We start from the raw sequence: 18431 nt of genomic DNA, 5'->3' as shown, positions 1-18431 counted from the left end.
GTATCTTATAAAGTTATGCAAACACTTCCCAGACTATTATGCTACAGAAACTGTGATAGCAGCTTAAGTCTCTAAGCTGGTGGCAATTTGTTGTGCAGCACGGAAAACTAATATCCAACAAGGTTGCTAACTCTGGGTGACTAGAGTGTAGATATTGGCTCCAAAGCTAGTCCAGAGTACAGAGGTGTCAGCAATGGGGGGAAGATGCATTGTGGACCTCAAGCCTATCTCAGTGAAAGAATAGCCATAATGACTTGTGGGATTTTGGATCAACATCAAGCTATGTACAATAATTCTGTGCCTGGTGGGAAACAGCCTCTGGTGTGTTATGGCTTCCTGGTAGAGTCTGGAGCCTAGGGAAAACATTTCTTGTTGTTGTTTAGTCACTAAGTTATGTCCAAATCTTTTGCAAATACATGGATAGCAGCCCACCAGGCTCCTCTGTCCCGTGTATTTCCCAGGCAAGAATACTGGAGTGAGTAGCCATTTCCTTCTCCGGGGTTTCTCCCCGACCCCAGGGATAGAACCTACATCTCCTGCATTGCAGGCAACTTCTTTTTTATCCCTGAGCCAAAAGTCAGTGAATATAATTGTGTGATATTTCAGTGTAGTGAAATCAGTGGATTGATTGACACTCAGAGGTTTTAGAGACTTAAACATTCACCATTCATCACCAAGATGCATTCACCATTTTTAAGAGATTATGTTATTTAATTGTATTACTATAAGCTTGGAAGTATGTATAGCTCATATTTAGAAGGAAACACAATTTAGTTTCAATAAAGAACATCATTGTTTCTGCAGACTATAGTATTCATTTAGGTTAGGCAATAAAACCAGAGACCAAGTTATGTTGTTCATACATCTCAAAACACAGGGCACTTCACATACAGAATGGGACAGAAAAATCATACAGTAAATATATATAATAGCAGTCATTAATATCTCTGAAAGATTAGCTTATTTATCTTTCATTTTGGGTTTTACTGTAGTCACCATGTTTTCTTATTCAGTTCATGTTTTTTTCCTATAATTATTTCTTAAAGAAATCCATGAAAGAGTCTATTGAGTCACTATCTCCAGTGATTTAGAAGAAATTGCCTTCTTGCAAATTGCCACATAGAAAAGCATTCAAGCTAATTTCTGGATGTGGGATATAAAAAGAAATAGCTCAAGAAAGGCTCTCTGGGGTCTAAATCCCTAGGTCATGGAAGCATACATAAGCCCTACATTTTGTTCATAGGACTCAGATTCAGCTTCCAAATCTCTCTCTCTTTCTCTCTCCCTCTGTCTCTTCCTTTCTCTGAGTTTTTCTGGATATTAAGAAAGAATTATATTCCAGTCCCATTAAATTTTTGTGGGCTCCTGCTACATTGACCAACTCCTTAATATTTTACATGATATTTGAATTCAGAGTGGGAGCTCCCCTGGAGACAATTAGTAGTAGAAACAGGATCTTCAGGTGAGTTGGTTTCAGGTGGGATTTTCTATCATGTTTCTTTTCTCTCCTTTGGGGAACTCTGAGATCCTGAAACCTCTAAAGCAGTGGACACTGTTTGTCAGTCTTTGTGTGGTGATGTCTCCTGAGTCCATTTTCCTGAAGACTGAGCTTTGATCTCCTCCCCCTTCACTGGGGTATCATCCTGATTTTTGCTCTGAGGATATCCACATTGTGCTTAGCAGAATAATCACAATGAAATTTTTAAAAATATTATAATGCCTGATAATTCCTCAACACCTCAAAATTGAGTTAAAAGAAGGTAAGAATCATATGTATACAATAATAATGAACACCATAATATACAATTCCATTTTTCTGACAGTAATGTCCACCAGCATGTCAAGGGTGTAGGAAATATGGTTGAAGTAAAAAGGAAAAGTGTCCTTATGATAGCAATTTGCATGAAATGTTTTTTATATTGTTCAAGTGCTGCATCAATATGTAAGAAAAAGAGGAAATTACAAGCATTATATTCTGAGAATACTGACTTAATTAAAGAAGGTTGAAAATTGAAGAATATAGTTAGGATAAGGCTTTATGTAAAACTGAGCAGAGAAATTTAGACTTGATAAATTAGTTAATAAGGAGAAATTAAAGTTTTTAAGAGTCAGAAACTGTCATAACAGATACAGTAATCAAGAAAAGAAGAAATTAATTTTCTCACAGTGCAGGGTAGCACCACTACAGGGAAGTTGGCTGAGCCTAGGTGATCCATGAGATTAAAATTGGATGATTAGTAAGAGTCAGATAATAAAGAGAAAACAAAGGGTAAACAGAGACAATTTATTGAAGGACAGTGATTGATGAATTAACATGAACAGGGCCAAGAGGAAATTCAGAAAAAAACAAAAAAAAAGTTGAGCTATTCTTCGACATCACAAATTGTTTCTGCAGTTTTGTTACTGCCAACTTTGGACCTTGACCTGTTTCTTAGATTGTTTAAAATAATATGTGTTTAAAAATAATACCAATTATTCAGAGTATTAATAATTAAAAGAGATGAAGGTGGGAAAACCTATCTATTTTGAACTCCACAACTGTCAGACTTTGTGCTAATTATATTAATGTCATTTTCTAACTTAATACTTATACATCTATAAAATATATATTATCATGTCACTATTACTGATAAAGAAATTGAGACTCATAAAATCTGAGTGATTCACTAAAGATCATACAGTAAATGCCAAAGCTTGCAACTGAATTTAAATCTATGTTTCCAACTCCTTGCTTCTTTCATTGAGCTAGTCTGTCTGTCACTAACTCTTCTCCACTCCCCACCCATTCCCTTTTCTGCATATAGGAAATATATTTTTTGAGTGTCAAAAGTACCACAAAGCTATTCAAGAAATAATGAATTATTTCTCCCTTCACATGGTCAGACAAAACTAAAATTGCATCCGTGTTTATGAGAGTTGAACTAATAGTCCCTTTATTAATCTGAATATTTCAGATGTGTGCTTGTTATTGGTTAATTTATTTTAAAATATTTGCTAAATAAATATACTTCTGTTGCTATAAACTGCTTACCAGTACAAGATGCTTTTGCTTTCTCAAAATAATGTATACAAATAATTGTATAACTCAAAGCAAGATTATCACCTGTTTTTTATTTTATTTTATTTTATTTTATTTTATTTTTTCACCTGTGGTTTTAATCAAACTCAATATTCCTGTCACCAGAAGTTTTGTGGGTCATAATGTAACCTTGTGTTTATTACTGTATTTTCTGATTTTCTTGAGAAACAGTATAGAATATGGAAGAGTTGAGCAAAATATATTTTAAGTTACTCTATAATTCAGATATTCTATAAGCATTTAATACTATAATATTCCTAATAAATGTATTGGATTGAAAATATTGATAGCAAGTTAAGAGATATTGATCAAAGAATTTAAAAGACTATACTGAGAGCATCAGTGGCACTATGTGAGACAAATGATAAACAGTGAGATAGGAAAGAAAACAAAAGTGAGGGTGCCACAAATTATAATACAACTCCATTACTTTACTGGGTTGCTGCATTGAACACAAAGCCAATAATCTTAGCATCAGACTGGAATCACTGGAAAACTTGAAGATAGAGCTTTATTTCTCTCAATGTCCATTTATGTTTTTCAAAATGTGAAAATTCTTGTGGTGACTCATGACCTCTGCCTTTTCGATGATCTTCAGTTTGAACATAATGATAGAAGTACAACTGCCTCTAAAAACATTACTCCTCCTGCTTTTTAAAATAAATTTGAGTGCTATGTTTTCATTTATTGCTATGTTACTCCCATTAAATGGCACAGACCTTCAGAATGATGGAACTGTGAAAAACATATTTTTCTATGACACTATAGAAAATATTTCTCTCTGACTCTAAACTAAATTCAATTTCTGTCACTCATGGTCACTTCAAATCTAACTCATCACCAGCAGGCTGTGTTAATTCAAACAAGTTTCTTAGCTCATATATGCTTCCATTTCCTTTTGTAAAACATGAGACTGCTTGTTTTGAAATTCATGTCTTATTTAGTGGTCAAAACTAATGTAGCAATATTTTAACACAATGTCTGACACACAATAAATATCATATCCATGGACTGTCATCATTATCATTGTTATCATTTTATTATCACTATTTTAGATTTTCTCCAACAACAATTATGTGGTTTGCTGAAGGAAATGAGACTGCCAGAGCCACGTTCACCCTTGGGCGTCTTGGGTGTCTCAGAATATCCCGACCTCCAGGTTCCCTTGTTCCTGATTTTCCTCACCGTCTATGCCGTCACCGTGGTGGGGAACCTGGGCATGATCACCATCATCAGGATCAGTCCCAAACTCCACATCCCCATGTGCTTTTTTCTCAGTCACTTGTCATTTGTTGATTTCTTCTATTCCACCACAGTTACACCCAAACTCTTGGAGAATTTGGTTGTGGAAGACAGAACCATCTCTTTCATGGGATGCATCATGCAATTCTTCTCGGCTTGTATGTTTTCAGTGGCAGAGGCATTCATGTTGACAGCGATGGCCTATCACCAATTTGTGGCCATTTGTAAGCCTCCACTCTACACAGTGGTCATGTCCCCAAAGCTCTGTGCATCGTTAGTGGCCTGTCCCTACATGTGGGGTGTAGTCTCTTCCCTGACACTCACCTATTTTCTCCAGACATTATCCTTCTGTGGGTCTAACATCATAAATAATTTCCTCTGTGAGCACTCTGTCATTGTCTCCGTCTCCTGCTCTGATCCCTTCATCAGCCAAGTGCTCTGTTTTGCCATCGCCATATTCAATTACCAGCAGCCTGGTAATTATCCTCACTACTTATATTTCCATTTTTGTCACTATCATAAACATGCCCTCTCCTGGGATTCACCAAAAACCTTCTCTACTTGTGCCTCCCATCTGACTGCCATCACCACATTCCATGGGACTGTCCTGTTCCTTTATTGTGTACCCAGCTCCAAAAACTCATGGCTCATGGTCAAAGTAGGTTCTGTATTTTATACAGTGGTGAGTCCCATGCTGAACCCTCTGATCTATAGCCTCAGGAACAAAGATGTGAAAGAGAGTGTCAGGAAATTAATTAATCACTTAATACAATTTGGTTGAAGATCTGTATGTCCCAAAGAAATTTTATCTATTACATAGTGTTGATTAAATCTTCTTGTAGACATGATGACTCAAATTATGTAGTCAATTCATTAGATCATAAACGTAAAGTCATAAATTGGCTTTTTGATCTTTTAGTTTCTGTTCAGTTCAATGTCAAATAAAATAACTGTATATCGTGTGTAAAATGATGTGTGTTGTGGGTGTATGAAAAGTGAAAATGTGGGTTGTTCAGTCACGTCTGACTCTATGCCACCCCATGGACTATAGCCTGCCAGGTTCCTCTGTCCATGGAACTCTTCAGAAAAGAATAATGGAGTGGGTAGCCATTGCCTTCTCCAGGGGATCTTCCTGACCCAGGGTTTGAACCTGGGTTTTGTAAGGTACAGTTCCGGCGAGGCAGAAAAGGAAAGACGACCTCAACAGAAGTAGGTTACCTTTATTCAGGCAAGGAGGGGCGACAGTCGGCCTAATGACCAGGCTGAGCGCCGAAAGGGATCAGGGAGGCTTCATACTTATAGGGAGGTTTGTGGAAGCAATAAGGGAAACATCAATCAAGTGGGATATTTTGAGTATTCTTTTGTTGAGATGACACTTGTAGTTGGGCAGGGGGTGATAAGTCTTCTGGGCGGGTGTAGGGGGTGGTAGGTTTCTGGACAGGGGGTTATAAGTCCCAGATAGATGCAGCTGGCCTGGAGCATCAGGATGGAACTAAAGCTATGCTTTGTTTTCTCCGAAGTTAGATGATTCAGCAAGGGGCCTTTGAGACTGTTGTTCTCTTTTCTAGGCCCAAAAGACTCCTTCATTTCAGACCCTGAAATCATAAGAAAAAGGGAAAAAGGGCGCCGTATCTCTCTGGCTACTTCCTGCTGGATAGGGGCGACGGTTTTGGGTCTGGAATGGAGGATCGTCCTAGGGCCCACAGTCTCCTTTTTCTGAGCTTGAGGTGAGGCTCTCGAGAAGAAGAATGGTCTTGACCTGATCTCGAGAGATGGCCCGAATCCGTTCTTGGAGAAACCTTTGAAAGAGATTAAAGAGACAGGGTCCAAATAAGAGGAATAGAATGATAAGTACCAATGGTCCCAGGAAAGGGAGCAACCAAGGGAGTATCTGTTGGAACAGGTTTTGGGAAATGTAAAGGTTTTGTAACTCTTTCCTGCGGCGTTCAATTCTGTCTCTAAGTTTTTTGACTCGGCCCTGGACTATGCCTGTTTTATTAACAAAATAGCAGCAGTCCTCTCCTAGGAAAAGGCAGGTCCCCCCCTTTTCTGCGGTGAGAAGGTCTAGGGCTCTCCTATTTTGTAGGGCCACAGAAGCTAATGAGTTAATTTGTTTTTGGATTGAAACGAAGGACTCTATTACCTGCTCCATGTCTTCATTAAGTTCTTGGGACAGCTTGTAATAGAAATGGGTAGAGGTCGAGATGCCTCCAATCCTGGTGCCTAGGGCTGCTGCTATGCCAGTCTCAATCAGGAGGGGGGCTATGACAGCTCGTCTTTTTCTGTGGGAAAGTTTTTTTGGGGGGTAAACTATTTGTTCTATCTCTTTCTCTTTGAGGAATGTTAGGCCTGGGGTCAGGAAGACCAAGATGCAGGGTCTAGGGGGGTCTAAGGGGAGGCATGAATATGCATAGGTCCCACAGAGAATGAAGATTCCTGGATTGGTGCAATTATTTGTGCTGTTCCACAGAACCCAAGTGGAGCAGAAGGAGGGAGGCGAGTTTGTAAGACCAGTGTAGTTGGGACTAGAGTAGTTAATACAGGTTAGGTTTGAAGAGGCTGAGAGTAGGACATTGTCAGAGACTGGCCCAATGAGTGGTGTAGTTTTCTGTTGGGAAGGGGAGGTATAGTTGTCCTGTGACAGCCAGGTTGAGGGTAAGGGAATTGCTATGTGTGGTGAGGGAGACAGTGACATGCATATCTAGCACTGGGATGTGTGTTGTGTGTACTGGAAGAATTGGAAGGAAGAGTTGAGAAGGCGGGTAAGGTGTTGGTTGCCAGAGGGAGGTTTTAGGAGAGGCCGTAATTGGGAAAGGAGGTCTAGGCGTTTGTAAGGCTCAGGGGTCGCCTGTAACTGGGAAATTATGTTCTTTATAACTTGTTCTTGTTTTTTTTCCCGATTTTGATCTAGTACCCCACCTCCGTCTGAGTACCCCCAGTGAGTAATGGGATAAAAACATATGTTTTTTCCATTTGGCTTATGGCAGGTACTCACGAAACTCCCTCTCTTTTGTACTTTGACAGTGAGTAGGGATTTGGACTTCCCACCCCCGAGGTTCATGGTGCATGGTTTTGGAGCTGTATTATAACATGAGGAATGTACGTAGGAATAAATGTCTGAGCAGGGGCAGGGAGTAGCCAGAAGGCTGGGGAGTGCAGCAAGGATAAGGAGCAGAGGAGCCATGGGGCTGTTGGTTAGGCAGTACAGAGAAAATAGCACCCAAGGAGTAGAACACAGCTAACAACGTAGGCGATACCCACGGAAAGACGAAGGATAGGTGGCCAGTCCTGAGGGGAGACAGTTACTAGGCCTATAGCAAGGATTAAGATTAGGAGTGCAGTTATGGTTAGAGAGACAGGGAGAGGCCAGTCAGGGTGAGGAGCAGAAGGCCCCAAGTTGGTGGTTGTTTGAATCTGAGGAGGAACAGTGCTCATTAGGATGTAGAATGATGTAGAGAATGAGAGTAAAGAAATCAATTTCTTCTGGAGTCAGGTTGTAGAAGGTTCTCTGGAGCCACAGTTGAGACACCAGTGTAGTCAGGTCTTTCAAGGAGGTTCCTGTCGGGGCGCTGATCCAGAGGTCTTGTAGTAGTTGGGTCAGGAACAGTTGTAGGTTGAAGAGAGTCCAGGTCATTCAATGTCCTCTCCGATGGTTGACAGGGGTTGTCGCCGGGTGAATTTTAAGGAGGTGGGTCCTGTGAGGGAGACCTGATAGGTGTCATTTAAGGAGGACAGCGCAGGATTAGAGGTGACCCGTTTTAGACGAGAGAGGTGTACCCAGGAGGTGACCTTTTCGAGTTTAGCTGCAGTTGGGGTAAGGAGGATGACTTTGAATGGTCCCTGCCACTTTGGGGTTAGGTCACCCTGGGGATTATCAGACAGATAGACCATGTCCCCAATTTGTATAGGGGGCAGAGAGGCTTGGGGGTCAGGGGCAGGCAGATTGTGGTTGACGTATCTCCAGAGGTCATTGCGGAGTTGCGCCAGCAGAGGGGAGTGTAGGAAGCTTGGTATGGGAGGAGGTTCGGGGGGGAGTCCAGGAGGGAGCATGGGCCTTCCATACATCACCTCAAAGGGGCTCAGCCCCAGGGGCTTTCTGGGCAAAGCCCGTATTCTGAGGAGAACAGTTGGTAAAAGTTTAGTCCAATCCAGATGTACCTCGAGGGTTAATTTGGTAAGGGTTTCTTTGATTATTCTATTCATCCTTTCTACCTTTTCTGAGGACTGGGGACGGTATGGAATGTGAAATTTCCAGGGTATCTGTAAGAATTGGACAAGTTGTTGGGTGACCTTGGATGTAAATTCTGGGCCATTATCAGACTGTAGGGATGAAGGCAGCCCAAACCTGGGGATAATTTCTGTGAGGAGAATTTGGGCCACTGTGTGGGCTCTTTTGTTTGTAGTGGGAAATGCTCCTACCCATCCCGAAAATGTGTCTATAAGGACTAGTAGGTATCTGACTCTCTGGACCCGGGCCATATGAGTAAAGTCTATCTGCCAATCTTGTGCTGGGAGGCTGCCTCGCATTTGATGGGTTGGAAAGGATGTCGGTTTAAGGTTGGAATTGGGGTTAGTACGTTGACATGTTTGACAGGAGCGGGTAAGGTTATCTAAATATTGTTGGTCAGCATTGGATATGGGGAAGTGGTTACGGAGGAACTGTTGGAGTGTCTTGGATGAGGGATGAAAAAGTGAGTGTAGATAAGAGAGGATTTTTCTGGTGGTGGGAGGGTCGGGTGGAGTCAAAGATAAGATGACAGGGGACTGGAGGGAAGGATGGGACAGTGCTATCTCCTTTGCCTTCTGGTCTGCAGCATTGTTGTAGGCTGATATGAGACTTCCCTTTTGATGTCCCCTACAGTGGAGGACAGCGGCTTTGTTTGGTAAGAGTGCTGCCTCTAGAAGTTTGTGAATCAGGTCTGAATTAATAATAGGGGATCCCTTTTGGGCTAGGAAACCTCTTTCTCTCCATATTAGGATGTTTGAGTGAAGTATGTTATAGGCATATTTGGAGTCTGTGTGGATGTTAACCCTTAGATTTTTAGCCAGAGTTAAAGCTCTGGTGAGAGCTATCAGTTCTGCCTGTTGGGAGGTGGTGTGAGGTGGCAGTGGTGAAGCTTCAGTTGTCTGTGTTTTATGATTGTGACGAAGGTCCCCCTGGATGATGGCATATCCTGCTGCAAACGGTGGGGATTTTTGAGAGCTGCCATCAACGAACCAGTGTGGGGTGTCTGGGTCTAGGATGGGCTGATCTGTTACATGTTGGAAGGGGTTTTGGGTAAGATCTACTGTTAGGCTGCAGCTATGCAGGAGGGGGTCTGTTGTAGAGGACATAGGTAATAAGCTGGCGGGGTCAAGGGGAGAGCAGGGGGAGAATGAGAGCTGAGGGTCGAGGAGAAAGGCATGTAGGACCTGTACCCTGGAAGGGGGAAGGGAGAGGAAAGCCCCATGTGACAGCAAGTCTCGGAAGGTGTGTGGAGAACAGACTGTTAAAGGGGCACGTCTAGAGAGTTTATTTGCTTCGGGTACGAGGGCTGCGATAGCAACCATGGCCTGTATGCAGGGAGGCCACCCCTTGGTCACCATGTCCAGTTGTTTTGATAGATAGGCTGTGGGAGCCCAGCTGTCTCCAGCCCGCTGACATAGAAGCCCCAGGGCCTGTCCTTGGTTGGAATGTGCAAAGAGAAAGAATGGTCTGGTGTGATCTGGCAGGTGGAGAGTTGGCACTCGGAGGAGGCTCTGGGTGAGTTGGTGAAGAGGATTGGCCAGCGAGGAACGATTAAAGAGGGGCTCATCTAGACATCATTTAGTTGCCTCATAGAGTGGCTTTGCAATGAGGGAGAAGTTGGGGATCAAGATACGGAAAAAATTTAGGAGGCCGAGGATAGACAGGAGTTCTCTTTTTGTTTTTGGAAGTGGACAGTTAATTAAGGCCTGGATTCTATCTGGGGGAATAGTTTTTTGTTGATGGGATATGGAAAGTCCCAGGTAGGTGACTTTTGTTTGGACTATTTGGGCCTTAGATTGGGATACCTGATAACCCCAGGATCCCAAGGCCTCAAGGAGTTTGGCAGTATGTTGGAGGCAGAGTTTTCGGGTTGAGCTATAAAGGAGGAGGTCATCTATGTATTGGAGGAGATGACTCGGGGCTAGGTTGAGAGTCTGTAGGTCTTTTTGTAAAGCCTGTCTAAAAAAGTGAGGACTGTCTCTGAACTCCTGGGGGAGAACTGTCTATGTTAGCTGTTGGGAAATGAGTCTCGGGGTCTTGCCAGGTGAAGGCGAAAAGAGGTTGGGAGAGGGGGTGGAGGGGGATGGTGAAAAAAGCGTCTTTGAGATCTAATACTGTGAAGTGGGTTGCAGTCGGGGGTATGGTGGACAGAAGGGTGTAAGGGTTAGGGACTACTGGGAATGTCGGCATAATAGCCTCATTGATTTTTCTCAGGTCCTGGACCAATCTCTAAGAGTTTGGTCCCTTTTTTACTGCCAGAATAGGGGTGTTGTGTGGTGAATGGGTAGGAATTAGGATAGAGGCTTGAAGAAGACGGTCTATGATAGGCTTAAGTCCCTTGTGGACCTCTGGGGTGAGAGAATACTGTTGTTGGGTGATTATAGTCGAGGGGTCTTTTAGGGTAATGTGGACTGGGGGATGATGTTTGGCTATTGAGGGGTGATCAGTGTCCCAGACTTGGGGGTCTAAGGCAGGTAGATCCAAGGGAAGGTCAGGGGTGAGGGATAGGGACTGTCCAGGTGACATTTGCATGCAGAATATAGAGACTGTATCGAGGGAGGATATGGTAATAAAGACCCCCAATTTGGATAACAAATCTCTCCCTAGAAGTGCCATTGGGCACTGAGGCATTATAAGGAATGAGTGTATAAGGGTTGATTTTCTAAATTGACAGAGTAATGGAGGGCTGATTTTTGGCCTTAGGGGAACTCCAGAGACCCCCTTGATTGTGATTTCTGAGTCTTGAGTTGGGCCAGAGTAGGAAGTTAAGAGAGAGAAAGTGGCTCCAGTGTTTATTATAAAAGAGGTCTTTTTTCCGGCCACTACCCCATCTACCCTAAGTTCCGAGCTCGTGTTCAAGACACAGGCCGGGGGGCTGGAACCCGGGCCCCATCATTGGAACAATTCTTGTAGAGTTGGGCTGGGGTTCTGGGGAGAAGTGGGGATCTCCTCAGATGCGCCAGGGCGTCCCTGTGGACATTTCACTCTCCAGGTTTGGGAGGTGGGGACCTCCCCAGGGGTGCCAGGGCACTCTCAGGGACAGTCTATCTTCCAGTGTCTCCATTGGCCATAGGTTGGGCATGCTTTTGTCGGGGGCCGCGGGTTTGGGCATGCCTTTGCCCAGTGTCCTGACTGGTTGCATCGGAAGCAGGGTCTGGGGGGAGTCTTAAGACCCGTTCTGGGATGACTTGGGCCAGGCTGATTTCTTTCTTTAATTGCTGCTGCCAAAAGGGCATATTTAGCTTTTCTCTCACGTTCTTTTTCTCTCTTAGCCTCCTCCTCTCTATTATTGAACACCTTGAAGGCTACTTCTAGAAGGTCTCTCTGGGGGGTCTCAGGGCCCTTTTCTAGTTGGCGAAGCTTGCGTCTGATGTCAGGGGCAGATTGGCTGATGAACTGAACATGAAGGTACAGTAACCCAGCAGGGGTAGTGATATCTAGGTTGGTATACTTTTGGACTGCCTCTGCGAGGCATGCCAAGAATAAGGCTGGATTTTTGTCTGCCCCTTGGGTGACTTCCCTGACTCTATCATAATTGACATGGATATGAGTATTTTTCTGCATTCCTTCTAGAATGCAGGTGATCATATGATTGAGTCTCCTGATACCTGGGTCACCGGGCTGGTAAGTCCAGTGGGGATCTAACTGAGGCACAGCCTCATCAGCAACTGGGCTGTCCTGGTCTTGGTTATGTAAATGATCAGCATGGGCTTTTGTCGCTTGCCAGATACGGTCTTTTTCATCTGGGGTGAGAGTGGCATTTAGGATATAATATACGTCACTCCATGTGAGGTTATAGGCCTGGGAGAGTCTCAGGAATTCTTTTCTGTATCTGGTAGGATTTTCAGAAAATGATCCTAACTTTTTTTCTATCTGGCTCATATCTGACAATGAAAATGGCACATGGACTCGGGTGGGGCCCTCTGGTCCTGCGACCTCTCTTAGGGGAAATATGTGCTGGGTACGTGACCGTGTGGCAGGGGGGGAAGGAAGAGGGGAGGGGGAGTTGGGGAGATGGGGTAGCCGGGCTGAGGGGGAGTCAGGAGAGGTTTCAGTGCCAGTAGGTGAGTTGGATGAAGGGGAAGGAGAGGGGCGGCGGGGTGGCGAGTAGGGAGGGGGTTCGTCCGCGGGGTCGAACTCTGGGGGTGCAGAAGGTTGCGGTCTGCGGTTAGTTGAGGAAGAAGAGCCCTTTTGCTTGGGAGGCAAGGTGCATAGAAGGACCTCGTGGGTGGAGCAGCCCTGGCATAGGGAGGGCCTGCTCCGAAGGGCCCAAAAGGCTTGGGCATAGGGGATCTCCCACCACTTGCCATTCCGTTTAAGGAAGTCAGTGAGATTTTGGAGAATGTTAAAGTCAAATGTGCCGACCTCAGGCCAGCGATCTTGATTGTCTAATTGATATTGAGGCCAAATCTGTGTACAGAGTTGCTTTAAGCGGTTAGCTTTGAGTTCAGTGAGTGAGAGTGGTTTGAGATTTTTGAGAACACAGGCCAGAGGGGAATCTTTTGGGACAGAGTGGCCAGACCCCATAATTAAAAGGCAAGCAGAGGCTCCTATTGAGTCGTCACCCGCAGTCGCAATAGGAGTTATGAGAAGAGAGCTCTGTGTCGAGGTGGAGCGTCCCCCACCGTCGCCCACAGAGTGGTCCTGGGCCGGGGGTCCCTGGGACCCAGAGAGGACTGAATTCTAGGGCGCCTCTAGAACTCCGTCCGGATCGGATCTTACCTTAATCTAGGGGCCGGCTGGAGTGGAGTGTTGCATGTAGAGCGGTCGAATGGCAAGAGGTCCCTATTCTGGAGGTCGTCAGAGAGAGAGAGAAAAGGGGGTAAAGCCGAGGCCTGGGGGTATGCAAATCATCAATAAAGTCTTAGCACAAGACTTGCACCGCTCACGAAGGCACTAGGCGTCCCTGAGGGGAACTTAAGAGCCCTGGCAGAGAAGTGAGCTCGGAGGATGTTTGCGCTCCCAGACTCCGGGGAAAAGGGGAAAACAGTGAGAGGGAGGGAGAGTGAGAGAGAGTGAGATGAGTGCCTCGCCCCCTCCCGGGTTTCGGCACCAAAAATGTAAGGTACAGTTCCGGCGAGGCAGAAAAGGAAAGACTACCTCAACAGAAGTAGGTTACTTTTATTCAGGCAAGGAGGGGCGACAGTCGGCCTAATGACCAGGCTGAGCGCCGAAAGGGATCAGGGAGGCTTCATACTTATAGGGAGGTTTGTGGAAGCAATAAGGGAAACATCAATCAAGTGGGATATTTTGAGTATTCTTTTGTTGAGATGACACTTGTAGTTGGGCAGGGGGTGATAAGTCTTCTGGGTGGGTGTAGGGGGTGGTAGGTTTCTGGACAGGGGGTGATAAGTCCCAGATAGATGCAGCTGGCCTGGAGCATCAGGATGGAACTAAAGTTATGCTTTGTTTTCTCCGAAGTTAGATGATTCAGCAAGGGGCCTTTGAGACTGTTGTTCTCTTTTCTAGGCCCAAAAGACTCCTTCAGGTTTCCTGCATTTCAGGGAGATTCTTTACCTTCTGAGCCACCATGGAAGCACTGTGGGTGAATATTGTCCCCCAAATATCCATGTCACCCAGAACTCAGAATGTCACCTTGTTTGAAAATAAGATCTTTGCAGATGTAATTAATGTGAGCGTCAAGATGAGCTTAAGGTGAACCCAAAATTCAATGAGTGTCTTTATAAGAGACAGAAAAAGATACACAGAGACACACAGGGAAGGAGGGTATGTGAATTCCGCTTCTCTCTCTTTCCTCCTAAACCACACACAATTCTTTAAAAAAGTAAAAAAGCTCATTTTTAGTATTGTTGGTACATAACTGCTTCCTGGCTGTTTGTAAACCTGCACTTACACAGCTGTTGTGCCCCAGAAGCTGTGTTCCATCCTCCTGGCTGATGCTACAGCTGAGCATAGACTATTTCTTGCACTCATCCTTTCAGTTGTATTGACTACTGTGAGTCCATCATAGTTAACATGGTTGATATGAATATTCTGCTGCCCTTTTGGATCTTGTTTTACTTTAGCCAATTCAATGAATTAAGAAAACTCAAGAGTCATCATCTCCTAGCTTTCACTTCTGTCACTATTTTAAAGATACGTCCCACCTGTGGGCATCACAGAGTCCTGTCTACCTGTGCCTTCCACACATCATCATCCTTTCTCTCTATAGCATGTGCATGCTGTGTGCTAAGTCACTTCACTAGTGTCTGACTCTTTGAGACCCTGAACTGTAGCTGCCAGGCTCATCTGCCCATAGGATTCTCTATACAAGAATATTGGAGTGGGTCGCCTTGCAATCCTCCAGGGGATCTTCTGGATGCAGGGATTGAACCCGAGTCGCTTAGGTCTCCTGCAGGTACCTTACCACTAGCGCCTCCTGGGAAGCCCCTCTATGGTATGCTCAGTTCCAAATTCTCATAAATAATTGTTCAAGTACAGTCTCTTTTATACTATGTTAGTCCTGACACTGAACTCATTGACATACAGTATACATACAGATATACTCACTGATATAATACTTGAAATACAAAAACATAAAACACCTTGTAAAGAAGTTAATAGACTCCAAAATATCTTAGCGCTCAATCCAGCATTAATAAATACATTTCCATGAAATCATGTATGTGCCTATTCAACTATCACCTTCCAAGAAAGTTCCTTTCTGAAAACCTAATATAATGAGATAATCACTCCTTATTCCCTTAACCTGATTTATATTTTTTCCTAGAAATAGATGATATGTTTAATATATGCAACAATTTATTTGTCTCTTATTTCCTTCTCCCTGCATACACTCCAAGAGAGCAGACATTTCTGGTATTATTATTGTATCTTATATCTCTAATGCCTAAAAAATTACCTATAGACATGTTTGGCCTTCAATGAATACTTGACAGATGAATAAAAGATGAAAAGAAATGAAAAATTTTGACTAAATTCATAATAATTAGTACTGTGCTCACCTAGGTAAGGGAGCTTACCTGCTGGCTCAGATAGTAAAGAATCCTCCTGCAATGCAGAAGACCCAGGTTCAATCCCTGGGTTGGGAAGATCCCTTGGAGAAGGAAATGGCAACTCACTCCAGTACGCTTGTCTGGAGAATCCCATGGACAGAGTAGCCTGGCTACAGTCCATGGGGTCACAAAGAGATGGACACGACTAAGTGACTAGCACTTCACCTAGGTGATGTCTCTTTAATGAATATAGTTGTCACATGAAATTTAAAAAGGTAAAATAACATGTATAATACACTCAAAGATAAAAAATAACCATACTTATATAAATGCTTCTATTGCTGAGTACTGTACCTTGGAATATATATATATATATTTGTCTAATTTTAAGTATTTAGTTGTAGTTGCATATTCTATAAACATTTGACTCTTGCAGTTTTCAGAACCACAGAAATGACACTTCCATTATCAAAAGTGTCTCATAATTAGGCCTTGAATGTAGTTTATTAAAACTGATCATGTTCAATTTAGGGATCTTGCCCTTTCTAAGCAAATACAGATTTCAGAACATCTGAAGAGTCTATTCAGTAATGTAGTTAACAGTTTAGGTATTATTAGTTCATTTGAATTACTTGGATGCAGAAATTCAAACTTGTAGAGTGCTAGATATAATTGATAAATAATATCCCTGATTAGGTGGATTCTGGTCCACCACAATCAGAGAAATTTGTTTATAACTTGGATTAAAAGTCAGAATGATACTGGATCATTACACGTATTTCTAGCTAAACTGCTTTGGGGTACCTACCGAGTGATAATTGTGCTCATTGGAAAGCTTGAAAATAGTGCTACTCATATTCCTGAAGTATAGCACCTCAAAAATATTTGGGTTCCAGAAAAATCATGTATGATTCACAAGAAAAAGTGTCTGAAATATGTAAATACCCTGTAGAAAGTCTGTGAAAATCTCCCTTTAAGCAATTATACTGACTTGTTATGCTAATATTTCAATTAAAATTTCTTATAAAAGTTGATCTCTCTTAAGGTAATGAACAAACTATGAAATCAGAATAGGTAAATATTAAAAATCAAAATAAATGCACCATGTTAGAATTAAAGTATGTTCTATTGAAGCACATGGAAACATTAAAAAGAAACCTCAGAATGAGAGGAAAAAATTAAATATATTTAAGAAGCTGAAGGTCAATATCTACAATCAGTATCTACTAAATATCAATATTATAACATCTATGACAAAATAATTAGGAAAATACAGTAAAGAGGTGATAAAACTGAGAAAATATGTAAAACAAATCATCTTCGGTTTTTCCTTATGCATCCAATAAGTATTTTTTTTTTTCTGTGTATGTCATCACATGAAAAATCATAGCAAATCACTGCTCTGGAGAAACTCAAATACATATGCACAAAAAGATGTGCAAAAACATTCAGCTGCATATAGATTGCAATAACAAAAAATAGAAATAGCCTTAATGGACATTTAAAAAATGGTATAGTCACACAATTAAATACGGTATAAATTAAAATTATTGCATTAGAAAAATATACCAGTTAGCACAAATATCCTTCAGTCTTATTTATATTCAAAAGTATAGTGAATAGTATATATCTTGATTCACATAGGTAAAAAATAAACAATATCATGGGAGTGAAAATGACCAAATTATAGATGAAGTTAATCACCAAAGAATAAGAGAGGAATGAACTGCCATCCTAAAGGAGATCAGTTCTGGGTGTTCATTGGAAGGACTGATGTTGAAGCTGAAACTCGAATACTTTGCCCACCTGATGTGAAGAGCGGACTCATTTGAAAAGACCCTGATGCTGGGAAAGATTGAGGGCAGGAGGAGAAGGGGACGACAGAGGATGAGATCATTGGATGGCATCACTGACTCGATTGACATGGGCTTGGGTGAACTCCAGGAGCTGGTGATGGACAGGGAGGCCCTGGCGTGCTGTGGTTCATGGGGTCGCCAAGAGTCGGACACGACTGAGCAAATGAACTGAACTGCCAGGAGGTTATGAAAGGATCTTTCGTCTGTGATGTAGTGTTCTAGGAAAAATAAGTAAGCAAATGTTGTATTATTATTATTATTATTATTATTATTATTATTATTATTATTTAGATCGACCTCTCAGTGCTTCAACGGGAAAGAAAAGTCACAATTGAAAATTTCAGTGTTCTTTATTTCTTCCCCAAGGGAGATCATTAAAAGTATCAAAATATCTTTTTCTAGGAAGCAATTACCTTTTGATGTTAAGAGTTTGGAGTGGATAAAACAACCTGTCTTCATATTTAGTTTTCTTGTTTAGACCATGTGACATAAATCTCTGGTGTAAATCCAAAACCATTTAGACATTTCACATGTGAAAGATTTAGAAGTACTGTGAATGGTAAATGGTGCTTATCCAGTGATATATTGGTAAAGAAATAAGCAGGCTCTAGAAAATTAAAAGATGAAACTGCTCTTTAACTGACCTTACTATTTAGTATTCTGAAATGTTTAACTCACTGAAAAAATTAAAGTCATAGCCAAAAGGCAGAGTCACCTTGATTTACAACATAATTATAATGATATTTTGGTTCCAGAAGAGAAGCAGCTTCTTTCCAAAGAAAACATACACATAGCCAAAAGATACACGAAAACATGTTCAAAATCACTGATAATTAGGGAAATATAAATTAAACCAAAATGAAATATCACCTAACACCTTTTGGAGAAGAAAGTGGCAAAACACTCCAGTACTCTTGCCTGGAAAATCCCATGGACAGAGGAGCCTCGTAGGCTGTAGTCCATGGGATCGTGAAGAGTCAGACATGACTGAGTGACTTACTTCACCTTCACTTTTCACTTTCATGCATTGGAGAAGGAAATGGCAACCCACTCCAGTGTTCTTGCTTGGA

At 42.3% G+C, this 18431-nt stretch overlaps 1 pseudogene; it reads left to right on the top strand.

Annotated features, from left to right (window-relative positions):
* The first annotated feature begins 4153 nt into the window (after window positions 1-4153).
* On the top strand, window positions 4154-5102 carry LOC122706568 (annotated as a pseudogene).
* The last annotated feature ends 13329 nt before the right edge of the window (window positions 5103-18431 follow it).

The sequence above is a fragment of the Cervus elaphus genome, chromosome 2, assembly GCF_910594005.1.
Source record: "Cervus elaphus chromosome 2, mCerEla1.1, whole genome shotgun sequence".
In the NCBI taxonomy this organism is placed as follows: domain Eukaryota; kingdom Metazoa; phylum Chordata; class Mammalia; order Artiodactyla; family Cervidae; genus Cervus; species Cervus elaphus.
This window is presented reverse-complemented; position numbering and strand designations above follow the sequence as displayed.